At 39.4% G+C, this 14788-nt stretch overlaps 1 pseudogene; it reads right to left on the bottom strand.

Moving 5' to 3' along the window:
- Nucleotides 1-14788, bottom strand: part of LOC102441154 — a 26855-nt pseudogene that overhangs the window by 724 nt on the left and 11343 nt on the right.

The raw sequence follows: 14788 nt of genomic DNA, 5'->3' as shown, positions 1-14788 counted from the left end.
GGGGGGAGGGGGGGGGGGCTGGTACTCTTGCCCAGGGATGACAGGGCTGCGGGTGCAGAGAATGGTTGGGAGTGAGTGGCTGGATACGATTAATCTGTGACATCCAATGCCAGTATCTGGGGACAGGGATTCCTCAGAAGACACTCCATGTTACACGCTCCGAGACAACCTGTTGTCGGGTCTGAGCTCTTTGTCATATTCCACTCCGGGCGCCTGTTTCTGGCTTTTCCAACTTTTTTCACCTCGTGTGTTGTGCCATGTATATGCCTTTGTTTACTTTGGTGCCTTTTCTCTTTTCCTTTGTCTTCTGTGTCCTGTAGCATTTTTTCTTTCCAGAGGGAAGAAATGTGGGGAGGGAGTGGGGCAGTCAAAGAAATAGAAAGGATTGGTATAAAATTCCACCCTGTCCTTTTAATCATCGCTCTACGGGGTCAGAAATTTCAGAGGAGGTGGTTTATCACTCGTTGTACATGACGGCAAAAGGGTTAGGAATGGTGGGTGCTCTTCGAAACCTCCTGCTGGTCTCGAGCTGTGGAACTTTTGAAAGCTTTTTTTCATGTTGATATCCTCTCCCGTTGTTGCGTCCAGCGTCCAGCTGGGTAATTTTAACGGCCAGGCGATCAATTTTGTCTGGAAGAGAATTTGCTGGATGGAAAAGTCGTTAGCCTCATTAAACAGCTCACCAAATATGTCTTCGGCACATTTGTTTAGACAGCTTAGCTGGCTTGTGATAGTAGGGAGGATTGGTTACACCTTGAAGTTCACTGGTAATCCCTTCGGGCAGGACGCCCCGCCCGGGTGGGATGATACACTTACTGTGATTTCATATAAGTGTTGATTTAGGGATTGCAAAAATTCCCTCAGGTTGCATCACCATTTTGGCTCAAATAGCAGTACTAACAGCAACCAAGTTAACACAGTCAGAGGCGCCACGGCTGTGCCTGGGGCTGCACTCCCAGTCCCTTGGTTCCTCCTTGCCGCGGCTGTGTGATGGCCCCTTGCCGCACTAAACACCCTCTAAGTCAGCGGTTCTCAACCTGTGGGTCACGACCCCTTTGGGGGTCCAACGACCCTTTCACAGGGGTCGCCTAAGACCATCGGAAAACACATATATAGTTACATATTGTTTTGTGATTAATCATTATGCTTTAATTATGTTCAATTTCTACCAATGAAATTGGGGGTCACCACAACATGAGGAACTGTATTAAAGGGTCGCGGCATTAGGAAGGTTGAGAACCACTGGATTTAGTAAATCCTTGGTAATAGATCGGTAATAGATTAGGGAGCTGGGAGAAAGCAGAGCAAAACCTCTGGGGTTGGATAAAAAGCAAAATGATAGACATATGCTTCGTTTACATCTGTTAGTTAACAGTCAATAATTAACATGATAACAATAACGAGGGAATCTGTGGTCTCCGCTCTGGTGCCCTGGCACATTGTTTGTGCCTTGTGGGGTCTGGAAAAAGGGAAATTACAAGTTATCCCCACATTCCAAAGGTATGTTATCCTTAGACGCAAAAAGGTAATACTAGTAGGCTCAGTTAAGATCAAAGTTGATCCTTGTCACAGAATATACCAGCCTAGCACGTTCCTACCCATCATAGACTGCTTTTTAATTAAAAAGTTTACTTTCAGGCCATCCTTTGTGGTTGCTTTAGGTCTCTGAGTTTGCAAGGCCATCAGTAGGCCTTCCCTGAGCTTGTCAGGTTATCAAGTGGCCCCTTTCTCCCTACAGGGCCCATCTCTACAGAGCAGAGGGAGCATTCAGCCATCTGCAAATTCACACCAACATTATCACGTTCTGTGTGTGCGTAGGGGAAAGGGATCACAAACAATGTTGTGAGTTCCATGACAGAATTAAAAATCACTCTGATCCTCAGATATGAATGCAACAACTGTTTATATTTTTGTGTTTTTCCCAATATTTGTCCATAGGCAGACATATTTTGTATATGGTTTGAGTCTTCACCATATAGATGCACTTTTAAACCAATAACCTGTTTTTAAAATAAATAATAAAAGTTAAAATTTCTCATTAGGTATCTACTTATTCTAGAATATTTTAAAAATATAGAAAATTATTATATCATTGCTCCAAGACAATGTCTGTTTACATGTTAGTGTTATTTCTTCAAACTTTCATACATGCATTTCTTTTCTACATGCATTTCTTTTCTTCCTACATAATTTGATATATATATATATATATATATAATTTTGCTTTCTGCTTTTTTATTTCATATGATTTTATGCATCTAATTACTGTAAAGGCTTGATAAATATGCTTTACCAGGTTATAATTTGCTTTAGCATTCTCTCTTTTTTAAATTTAAATTCCTTATGGTTTAAAGTATTATATAAGTCTCCTTTTTCCCCCATTGACCTCTATCCGCCCCCCCACCCCAGCCTTCTGCGTCCATTGGTTATGCTCATATGCACGCATACAAGTCCGTTGGTTGATCTCTTGCTCCCTCACCCCCTGCCTTCCCTCATAGGTTGCACAGTCTGTTCAATGCTTCTATGACTCTGGTTCTATTTTTGTTCATCAGTTTATGTTCATTATATTCCACAAATGAGTGAGATCATGTCATATTTATCTTTCTCTGACTGGCTTATTTCGCTTAGCATAATGCTCTCCAGTTCCATCCATGCTGTTGCAAACAGTAAGAATTCCTTCTTTTTTTTACCACATAGTATTCCATTGTGTAGATGTACCACAGTTTTCTAATCCACTCATCTGCTAATAGGCACTTAGGCTGTTTCCAAATCTTAGCTATTGTAAATTGTGCTGCTATGAACATAGGAGTGCATATATCCTTTCTGATTGGTGTTTCTGTTTTCTAGGGATATATTCCTAGAAGTGGGATTACTGGATCAAATGGGAGTTCCATTTTTAATTTTTTGAGGAAACTCCATACTGTTCTCCACAGTGGCTGCACCAGTCTGCATTCCCACCAGCAGTGCAAGAGGGTTCCTTTCTCTCCACATCCTCACCAGTACATGTCATTTGTTGATTTATTGATGATAGCTATTCTGACAGGTGTGAGAGGGTACCTCATTGTTGTTTTGATTTGCATCTCTCGGATGATTAGTGACTTGGAGCATGTTTTCATATGTCACTCGGCCTTCTGTATGTCTTCTTTCAAAAAGTGTCTATTTAGGTCCTTGGCCCATTTTTTTTAAAATATATTTTATTGAATTTTTACAGAGAGGAAGGGAGAGGGATAGAGAGTTAGAAACATCGATGAGAGAGAAACATCGATCAGCTGCCTCCTGCACACTTCCCACTGGGGATGTGCCCGCAACCAACGTACATGCCCTTGACCGGAATCGAACCTGGGACCCTTGAGTCTGCAGGCCGATGCTCTATCCACTGAGCCAAACCAGCTAGGCCATTTTTTTTATTGGATTGCTTATCTTCCTTTTGTTAAGCTGTATGACTTCCCTATAAATTTTGGAGATTAAACCCTTATCGGAGATAACTTTGGCAAATATGTTCTCCCATACAGTGGGTTTTCTTATTGTTTTGTTTATGGTTTCTTTAGCTGTGGAGAAGCTTTTTATTTTGATGTAGTCCATTTGTTTATTTTATCCTTAGTTCCCATTGCCCTAGGAGCTGAATTGGTAAAGATAATGCTACAACAAAAATGACAAATGTCTGCTATTTTGCTGCCTATGGCTTCTTCTAGGATTTTTATGGTTTTGCATTTAAGTCCTTTATCCATTTTGAGTTTATTTTTGTGTATGGTGTAAGTTGGTGGTCTAGTTTCATTTTTTTTTTTTTTTGCATGTATCTGTCCAATTTTCCCAACACCATTTATTGAAGAGACTGTCTTGACTCCATTGTATGCTCTTGCCTCCTTTGTTAAATATTAATTGAGCATAGTGGCTTGGGTGGATCTCTGGGTTCTCCATTCTGTTCCATTGGTATAAGTGTATGTTCTTGTGCCAGTACCATGCAGTTTTGAGAACAGTGGCTTTGTAATACAGCTTGATATCTGGTATTGTGATATCCCTCCAACTTTGTTCCCTCCAACTTTGTTCTTCTTTCTCAAGATTGCTGCAGCTATTTGGGGTCTTTTTTAAATTCCAGATGTATTTTTGGAGAGGTTGTTCTAGGCCTTTGAAGTATGCTATTGGTATTTTAATGGGGATTGCATTGAATCTATAGATTGATTTGGGTAGGATGGACATTTTAATGATGTTGATTCTACCAATCCATAAACACGGTATATTTGTCTATTTGTTTATGTCTTCCTCTATCTCTTTTTTCAACGTCCTATAGTTTTCTGAGTATAGGCCTTTACCTCCTTAGTTAAGTTTATTTCTACGTATCTTAATATTTTTGTTGTAATAGTACATGGGATTGTTTTTTTAGTTTCTCTTTATGTGAGCTCATTATTGGTGTGTAAAAAAGCCATATATTTCTGGGTGTTAATTTTGTATCCTGCTACATTACCAAATTCATTTATTAGTTCTAGTAGTTTTTTGATGGAGTCTTTAGGCTTTTGTATGTACAGTATCATGTCATCTGCGAATAATGACAGTTTTACATCTTTTCTAATTTAGATGCCTTTCATTTCTTCTTGTCTAATTGCTATAGCTAGTACTTCCAGTACTATGTTGGACAAGAGTGGTGAAAGTGGGCATGCCTGTCTTGGTCCTGTTCTTAGAGGAAATGGTTTTAGTTTTTGCCCATTGAGTATGATGTTGGCTGTAGGTTTGTCATATAAGGCTCTTTTATTATGTTGAGGTATGATCCCTCTATTCTCACTTTGCTGAGAGTTTTTATTAGGAAAGGGTGTTGGATTTTGTCAAATGCTTTTTTGCATCAATTGATATGATTATGTGATTTTTGTCTCTTAATTTGTTTATGTTATGTATCACGTTTATTGATTTGCAGATATTGTATCAGCCTTGCATCCCTGGAATAAATCCCACTTGGTCATGGTGTATGATCTTTCTAATGTAATGCTGGATCCGATTGCTTTAGCATTCTCTTGTTAGAAGATAATGCTCCCTATTTCTTGGTATTATAATGTTGCAAATGGGCATGATAATTGTAAATTCAGATTTTTCTGTGTTCAGCATAATTGCCTTACTATAGATTTCTAAAGATAAAATTATGTTATCAAAGGAAATGAAAGAATTTAAAGCTCTTGATAATATTATCAAATGGCTTTCCAAAGTATTGTATTAATTTATAGACTTAAATAGCACTCTAAATGTTTATTATTTTGATGGAAAATGGCCAATAGGGGAAAAAAGGGGACACACAATACTTTCAAAAATAAAGATACATTTTTTTAAAATTGCACATATATTTTTTTAAATCTTTATTGTTGAAAGTATTACATATATCCCCTTTTCCCCTCATTCACCTTTCACCCCACATCCCACCCCAGGCCTTCACCACCCTATTGTCTGTGTATATAGGATATGCATATACACATATGAGTCATTGGTTGATCTCTTCCCCCCGCCACCCTCTACTTTCCCTCTGAGATTTGACAGTCTGTTCTTTGTTTCTATGTCTCTGTATCTGTTCTTTCTTTTTTACAACTGCGTAGTATTCCATTGTATAGATATACCACAGGTTTTTAATCCACTCATCTGCTAATGGGCACTTAGGGTGTTTCTAAATCTTAGTTATTGTAGATTGTGCTGCTATCTATGAACATAGGGATGCATATATTTGTTCTGATGAGTGATTCTGACTTTTTGAGATACATTCCTAGAAGTGGGATTCCTGGGTCAAATGGGAGTTCCATTTTTAATTTTTTGAGGAATTTCCACAGTGGCTGCACCATTCTGCCTTCCCACTAGTAGTATACGAGGGTTCCCTTTTCTCCACATCTTCACCAACATTTGTTCTTTGTTGACTTGTTATTTTAGCCATTCTGACAAGTGTGAGGTGGTACCTCATTGTCATTTTGATTTGCATCTCTTGGATGATTAGTGACTTGGAGCATTTTTTCATATGCCTTTTCGCCTTCTGTATGTCCACTTTGGAGAAATGTCTATTTAGGTCCGTTGCCCATTTTTTAATTGGATTGTTTATCTTCCTTTGGTTAAGTTGTATGAGCTCCCTCCATTTGGCAGTATTTCATTATTCCTAATGGCTAAGTAGTATTCCATTGCACATATCTACCACATCTTCTTTATCCAATCATCTATCAAAGGATACTTTGGTTGTTTCCATGTCTTGGCCATCATGAATAATATTGCAATGAACACAAGGGTGCATATATCTTTGTGAATAGATGTTTTCAAATTTTGGGATAGGTGCCCAAAAGAGGGGTCTCTGGGTCATATGGTAACGCTACATTTAATTTTTTTGAGGAACCTCTATACTATTTTCCATATTGGCTTTACCAGTTTACATTCCCCAAAGAGCAAATGATCATTCCTTTTTCTCCAGGACCTCTCCAACACTTATTTATTTGCCTTGTTGATGATAGCCATTCTAACAGGTATAAGGAGGTATCTAGTTGTAGTTTTGATTTGCATTTCCCTAATAGCTGGTGAAGTTAAGCATCTTTTCATATATATGTTGGCCATTTGTATGTCTTCTTGGGAGGAGTGTCATCAAATTATTTCCCTTAAAGCAGTGGTTCTCAACCTTCCTAATGCCGCGACCCTTTAATACAATTCTTCATGTTGTGGTGACCCCCAACCATAAAATTATTTTTGTTGCTACTTCATAACTGTAATTTGGCTACTGTTATGAATCGTAATGTAAATATCTGATATGCAGGATGTATTTTCATTGTTACAAATTGAACATAACTAAAGCATAGTGATTAATCACAAAAAACAATATGTAATTATATATGTGTTTTCCAATGGTCTTAGGCGACCCCTGTGAAAGGGTCGTTCGACCCCCAAAGGGTCACGACCCACAGGTTGAGAACCGCTGCCTTAAAGTGAGGCTGGTTAAATCACTTAGCAAGTTATCTCTTCTGACAAACAGGCCTACTTTGACACAGTGGATAATTGTATATGTAAAATTACATGAATGCCATTTTAAAATACTAGATGTTATACTCATACACACTGAGTTGAGTTCATCGGCATGTGATAGAGACAGTCCTCGGGTCACGTTGGACTCGACGTATGTCATTTCATGGATATGTCGCTATCTCCCATTTATTTATAAAAAAAAAAGTTCGTCATTTCAACATATGTACATATGTGATTTATGTTTTTTTATTATTTATTTACCACAAGTAAAGTTCAGGAATTGTTATCTTTCTTTTAAATTTTTTTTTACTGTGTCACTTCATTACTGCTGTGTATGTGCTCCATGTGAGTGAGGTAGGTGCTTATGTAGGTGGGTTCAGACTTAAGGCGAAAGTTGCATTATGTCGCGCCATAGGAACATATTCTTCTGAGAGCAGCATTACCTCGTAAAAGTAGGGACAGATCCCTAGGAATGTATATCCTGAAATGGAAAAGCACTTTGGGGCAGAATTTACATGAGTGTTATTTGGATACAGTTTTGCCTGAGGAAATGAACTATGTAATAGGGAAGCTTGTATTTTACTTTCCTTATAGAAAGTGAGTTCTTTTATCTAAGAGTAGGGAGAAGTGTACAGCACATATTAACAACAAATGCTATTTTTTTAAAATATATTTTTATTGATTTCAGATAGAAAGGGAGATGAAGAGAGACATAGAAACATCAATGAGAGAGAATCATTGATTGGCTGCCTCCTGCACACCCCCTACTGGGGATCGAGCCCATAAACCTGGCATGTGCCCTTGACTGGAATCGAACCTGGGACCCTTCAGTTTGCAGGCTGATGCTCTATCCATTGAGCCAAACCGGCTAGGGCAAGAATGCTATTTTAAAAAGTATTTTAATTGATTTTAGTGACTGAGGAAGGGAGATGCAGAGAGAAAGAAAGAAATATCTATGAGAGAGAAACATCAATCAGCGGCCTCCTTCATGCACGCTACTGGGGATCTAGCCCACAACTTGGGCATGTGCTCTGACTGGGAATCAAACCTGTGACCTCTTGGTGAACAGAACAATGTTCAGCCACTGAGCTACAGTGACCGGGCCTGCTGCAACATTTCAAGTTTTAAAAAATTCATGTCTATATCCAGCGAGGTCTTAAAAAAAGATTTAAATGTATTCCTACTGCAATAAATTACGCTATTTAAGCAAGTCAAGGCCCCACGCATCTTGTCTCATCCTTTAGAAATGTAAAGCTTTCAGTCCTGTTTCTTTTAAAATCTTATAGTACTTTCATTCAAATATATGTTGATTTAGTTCAAATAATAAAAATTTTAAATCACATCACAACTATTTTGACTGATATACAGACGATGATAAAATGATTTTGGACATGTATCAGAATTCTATATGCATGGGGGAAAATAAGAAATATAAATGTCTCCTAATTAACAATGGTTGCTATTTGCAAGAGATTCGTTTATAAGCAGTTATTTTATAAGATCTTTATATATCATACACTAAAATAAGCATAATATAAATATGTTGAACTTCCTATTAAGTTTAACATTATCAAAATTTTGTATAAAAAGATGCTACACTTGATTTACATAGTTAGAAAAGGCAATGAGATTGTCAAATTAGAAGACTGGGTTCTGAATCATAAAAATTCAGTTAGTGACTTTCTAAAACTGTATATTCCAATGGATTATAAGTATTTGAACTGCAAGTAAATAATTCCCTTGATCTTGATAAGTTTTAGGTGCCGTAACCACACTGAAGGTTTTTACACAGTAGTCAAATTGATTGAAAGGCTTGTAAACCAAAGTTATTTGTCTTGTAACCTTACATTATTTCTCTTTCAATGTTATCTCAACCCCAGAGGCTCACTGACACTTGGGAAATAGTAGTTATAATTATTGAATCTTGAACAGTTTAGCTTTTTGACCATTGCCACTTGATAAGAACAAGGTAAATTTGGCCTTACATTCCAGTATAATATGCAGTTGGGATATAAAGATTATAGTCTCCTAATCTCTGTGTGTTCCCCTTCTCTCCTTAGGACACCTTACAGTGCAATTCCCACCAATAAGCAATTCTCCATTATGAGCAGTCAATTTAAAAAATTCTCTGGGAGAGAAAATGGATCAATCTGACACCATATTGACAATTTACCAGTTCCCTTTTCTTCAAGACTGGGAAAATCCAGGCCATGAGGAAGACACTGGACACCTGGGATTGAGGCATTACGAAGGGGCCAAACATCACTCAAAATTATGGCAGAACAACTCTAAAAATTAACATTGCATTGCCTTCTTCACAGTTTGGCTAAGGGCTGACCCCTGAACAAAATAACCTCTTTAATAAACAGCTGTGTCCATAGGGTATACCTCTGTAGGATTTCTCAAACTGCTGCATACTTTGACAAGGAAAATCTATTTTTGTCTTCCGATCTACATGTATGACCTAAGTCAGGTAAATACACCTGGTTTACTTTAACATTTTTTATGCAGACAGTCTGTTATGCACTGTGGTTTCAGATGTGCAATAATTTGTACAATGGTTTATTCCCAAGTATGCCTTAAGCAGAACAAATGTGTTTTTCTATATAGTTCCTTGCCTTAATAAATATGTAATATAAATTTAAGCAAACTTCTTTTTTGTATATTTGTAAACTACAAAGTAAAATGAACATTTTGTGGAGTTTGTATTTTGCATACTCAAGGTGAGAATTAAGTTTTAAATAAACCTATAATATTTTATCTGAAAAAAAAAAATTTGGCAGAACAACTCTAAGAATTAACATTGCATTGCCTCCTTCACAGTTTGGCTAAGGGCTGACCCCTGAACAAAATAACCTCTTTAATAAACAGCTGTGTCCATAGGGTATATCTCCGTAGGATTGCTTTAGGTAGGATGGACAATTTATGATGTTGATTCTAGCAATCCATGAACACGGTATATTTGTCCACTTGTTCATATCTTCCTCTATCTCTTTTTTTCAACGTCCTGTAGTTTTCTGAGTATAGGCCTTTTACCTCCTTAATTATCTTAATTTTTTTGTTACAGTAGTAAATGGGATTGTTTTTTAGTTTCTCTTTATGTGAGTTCATTATTGGTATATAAAAATGCCATTGATTTCTGGGTGTTAATTTTGTATCCTGCTACATTGCCAAATTCATTTATTAGTTCTAGTAGTTTATTTTTTAAATTTTGTTTTATTGCTTAAAGTATTACAACGAGTATTACATATGTCTCCTCCCCCCCCCCTTGACATTCCCCTGGCTTCCCCTACCTCCCAGTGTCTTATGTCCATTGGTTATGCTTATATACATGCATACAAGTTCTTCGGTTGATCTCTTACCCCCCCCTCCCCCCCAACCCTCCCCAGCCTTACCGCTGTAGTTTGACAGTCTGTTCGATGCTGCTCTGCCTCTGTATCTATTTTTGTTCATCAGTTTATAATGGTCTTTATTATCCATAAATGAGTGAGATCATGTGGTATTTTTCTTTCATTGACTGGCAAATTCTAGTAGGTTTTTAATGGAATCTTTACAGCAAGCATGTCAAATTCGTGACCTGCGGGCCGCATGCGGCCCACAATAAATATTTTTATGGCCCAGCCAATATAACAGTATATAAGAAACATTTTAATGAAAATTTTGTCACTTAATTTTTACAATATCCTGTTATACATAATTATTAATAACGAAATACAACATTCACTAATGACTGATTAGCATAATTGTGTTGCATTCATTTCCCTTACCCACTTTATGTGCAGGTGCACCATTTCTACTAGCAGTAAATATTTTAGCAGTCAATTGCCACGTCATTAGTCTTGGGCTGACTTGTTTGGTGTGCACAACAGGAAATATTTCGCTTTTGGAGAAGAAGAAAAATAGGTTTATTTGCTTTATGCTCATTAATTTGTGCATTTATTCAGTGTCTAGTAAGTTAATGTTCAAGAAAAAATATTAATTTTTATTAAAATGTTCTATTATTTTATGTTAACAATTACTCATTTATTTTAGCCCTTTGTATTCAGCACGTCTCTATGGAAATAAACCTACATTTCTATGAAAATTGAAGCTTTGGTATTTTTGTGGCCAAGATAAACTTAAACCTTGTTTATTTGGCCTGTGTTAGCCTTTGGGTTTGACATGCTTCCTTTATGGTTTTCCGTGTACAATATCACGTCATCAGTGAATAATGAACGTTGTACTTCTTCTTTTCCATTTTGGATATCTTTTATTTTTTCTTCTTGTCAGATTGCTATGGCTAGCGCTTCTAGTACTGTGTCAAACAGGAGTGGTGAGAGTGGGCAATCCTGTCTTGTTCCTGTTCTTAGGTGAAATGATTATAGTGTTTGCCCATTGAGTGTTATGTTGGTTGTAGGTTTGTCATATATGGCTTTTATTATATTGAGGTATGATCCTTCTATTCCCACTTTACTGACAGTTTTTATCAAGAAAGGGTGTTAGATTTTTGTCAAATGCTTTTTCCACATCAATTGATGTGATTTTTGTCTTTCAATTTGTTTATGTGATATATCATGTTTATTGTTCTGTGGATATTGTACCACCCTCGCATCCCTGGAATAAATCCCACTTTGTCCTGGTGTATGATCTTTTTAATATATTGCTAGAAGCAATTTACTGAGGATTTTATCATCTATATTCATCAGGGACACTGGCCTGTAATTCTTTCTTTGTAGAGTCTTTATCCGCTTTTCGGATTAGGGTAATGCTGGCTTCATAAAAAGAACTTGGAAGTTAACTCTAAATGTTGAAAACTAACAGAGAATATTGCTTATTTTTTAATTCTTCACTAGAGGCCCGATGCACGAAATTCATGCACAGGTAGGCTTCCTAGGCCTGGCTGGCAATCAGGACTGATCTGTGGGGTGATCGGGGGGTCCCAGCTGGCACCCGCCTTGCCTGGCCTTGCGCAGTCTGCTCACTGGCCCTGCTCCCTGCCGCTGCTGTCAGTTGCCTCCCTCTGCGGAGTGACAAATAGGGCGATCAGGGGACCCCTGCTGGCACCCAACTTGGCCGGACTGGTGCCAGCGGGCTAGGGGCAGCTCCTGCATTGAGCATCTGCCCCCTGGTGATCAGTGCACATTATAATGACTATTCGTTTCACTAGTCATTCTGTTTGTCGGTCAATTTGCATATCAGGCTTTTATTATATAGGATTGTTGAAAGTCTTACATATGTCTCTTTTTCCCCCATTGACCTCTCCCCAGCACATGCCCTCACCCCCCTACTGTCTGCGTCCATTGGTTATACTCATATGCATGCATACAAGTCCGTTGGTTGATCTCTTACGCTCTCACCCCCTGCCTTCCCTCATAGGTTGGACAGTCTGTTCAATGCTTCTATGTCTCTGGTTCTATTTTTGTTCATCAGTTTATGTTATTCATTATATTCCACAAATTCTGTATTCTCTTTGTCTGTCTTCTTTAATCCTTCACCGCTCCTCCTCAGCTTCACCCTTGGCCATGCTGGCATGGCACACCTTTGGAATTTCTTGCATTGCTGGCTCAGTGGTAATAAACTCCTTTTTTTTTCTGCGAAACCCCTGGATCCACCTTCAATTTTGAATGTTAGCCTTGTTGGGTAGATTATTCTTGGATTCAGTCCCTTGCTTTGCATCACTTTGTATATTTCATTCCATTCCCTTCTGGCATGATGTGTTTCTGTTGAGAAATCAGTTGATAGTGTAATGGGAGATCCATTATAGGTAATTTCTGTCTTTCTCTGGCAGCCTTTAAGATTCTTACTTTATTGTTGACATTTACCAGTTTAATTATTATGTGTCTTGGTGTCGGTCTTTTTGAGTTCATGTTGTTTGGGAATCTGTGCTTCCTGGACTTGTGTGACTTTTTTCTTCCCAAAGTCAGGGAAGTTTTGTCATTATTTCTTCATACAAGTTTTCCATTCCTTGCTCAGCTACCGCTTATTCTGGTACCCCTATTATACAGATGTTGTTTTGTTTCATGTTATCCCAAAGCCCCTTTAGACTACCCTCCTGCTTTTAATTTTATTTTTCCAGTTTCTGCTCTGCTTGGTTTTTGTTTGTCTGTTTGTTTGTTTTTGCTACCTTGTCTTCTAACTCACTGTTTTAGTCCTCAGCTTCTTCTGGTCTTCCACTGTGTTTTGTATTGCATCTATATTATTGTTCATTTCCTATTGATTCGTATTCATGTTGGTGAAATTCTCATTCAGCTCCTTGTAATTCTCATTGAGTTGCGTGTATTTGTCATCCTGATGTTTAAGCATCCTTATAACCATTACTCTGAATTTTTTTCTGACAGATTACTTGCCTCCATTTCATTTAGTTTCTTTCAATTCCTCCTTTGCTTTCCTTTGGGAATTGTTTCTTTGTCTCCCCATTTTTGCTGTCCCTTTGTATTTGTTTCTATTTTTTAGATCAAACTGCTATGCCACCCACATATATTGGGGCTGGTCCTAAGAAGTAGGTGATTTCTTGGACCCAGTGGTGTAGTGTCTCAGATCTCCTGAGCTGGGTGTTCTAGGAAAGCCCCCTGCTTGAGTTATTTGGGTTCTCCTAATGTAGTTGTGTCTTGAATGTTATTGCACCACTTATGGATGGAGTTTCCTCTCAGGTTGTCTGATTATGTGACTCACCCCCGAATTCACTGAGCAAGCTGTTGTAGGTGTGCTCAGGGTCCCGGCTCCTGTGGCAAAGGTTGCCTGAGGTCTTACTGGAGTATGACTTACTGCAGAGTTCCAGAGCCCAGGGTAGGGTGGTATGCACTATCCAGGTAACTGCAGGTGTTCCAGAGTTCACATCCTATCTTACGAGGGTCCTGGAGCCTGCGGCTGGGTTAGCAAGACTCTGGCAGGTATGGCACAACTCTGGAGGGGGTGCATCATTCTGTGAATCACTGTGGGGATTCTGGAGCCCCCAGCCAGAGAGGTGAGGGTCCTGGAGTCTGTGGCTGAGTTAGTGCAATACTGGCCAGGGTGGCATCACCTTACGAATCACCAAGACATGGTTTTGAGATTTGCAAGAGATAAGCAATCTTCCTTTGGGTTCCTCTTTGGAAAAGGGATGGTTCCTCAGACCACTAGCCAGCTCTCTCTCTTGGCGGCTTTTTTCACCAATCTTTATTGAGGTTCTAGAAGAATGGTGCACGAATTTGTGCACCAGTGGGGTCCTGCAGCCTATCCTGCTCCCTCTCTCAATCCAGGACCCGAGGGATGTAGTGGTGGGACCAGGTGCTGTGCTGCTCCCACTCATTCCGGCCCCAATGTGCCTGCCACCGCCGCCTCTCGGTAGTGCACTTTTGTGGATGTGGGAGAGGCTCGCGCAACTGCATCTGCGATCCCCAGCCCTGAGCCCGGTGTCTGGTGCCCATCAGTCATCTGTGCAGTGCTCCTACTGTGGCAGTGCACTGACCACCAGGAGGCAGCTCCTGTGTTGAGCTTCTGCCCCCTGGTGTTCAGTGCGCATCATAGCGACTGGTTGACCAGGTCATTCAGTTGTTTGGTTTCTTAGGCTTTTATATATATACTAGAGGCCCGGTGCACAAAAATTTGTGCACTCGGTGGGGGGGGGGGGTTCCCCAGCCCGGCCTGTGCCCTCTCACAGTCTGGGACCCTCGGGAGATAACGACCTGCTGGCTTAGGCCTGCTCCCGGGTGGCAGAGGGCAGGCCCAATCCCTAAGTGCAGCCCCTGGTCAAGGCTCAGAAGCAAGGACGAATGGGGAGATTGGGCGCCGCCTCCCTGTCATGCACATGAGCAGGCGGATCAGGAGGTTTCAATGCAACCCTCAGTCATGCTCAGGTAGACTG

The sequence above is a fragment of the Myotis lucifugus genome, unplaced genomic scaffold, assembly GCF_000147115.1.
Source record: "Myotis lucifugus unplaced genomic scaffold, Myoluc2.0 scaffold_2, whole genome shotgun sequence".
Classification (NCBI taxonomy): domain Eukaryota; kingdom Metazoa; phylum Chordata; class Mammalia; order Chiroptera; family Vespertilionidae; genus Myotis; species Myotis lucifugus.
The sequence above is the reverse complement of the archived record's forward strand: the minus strand, read 5'-3'. Positions and strand labels throughout refer to the sequence as shown.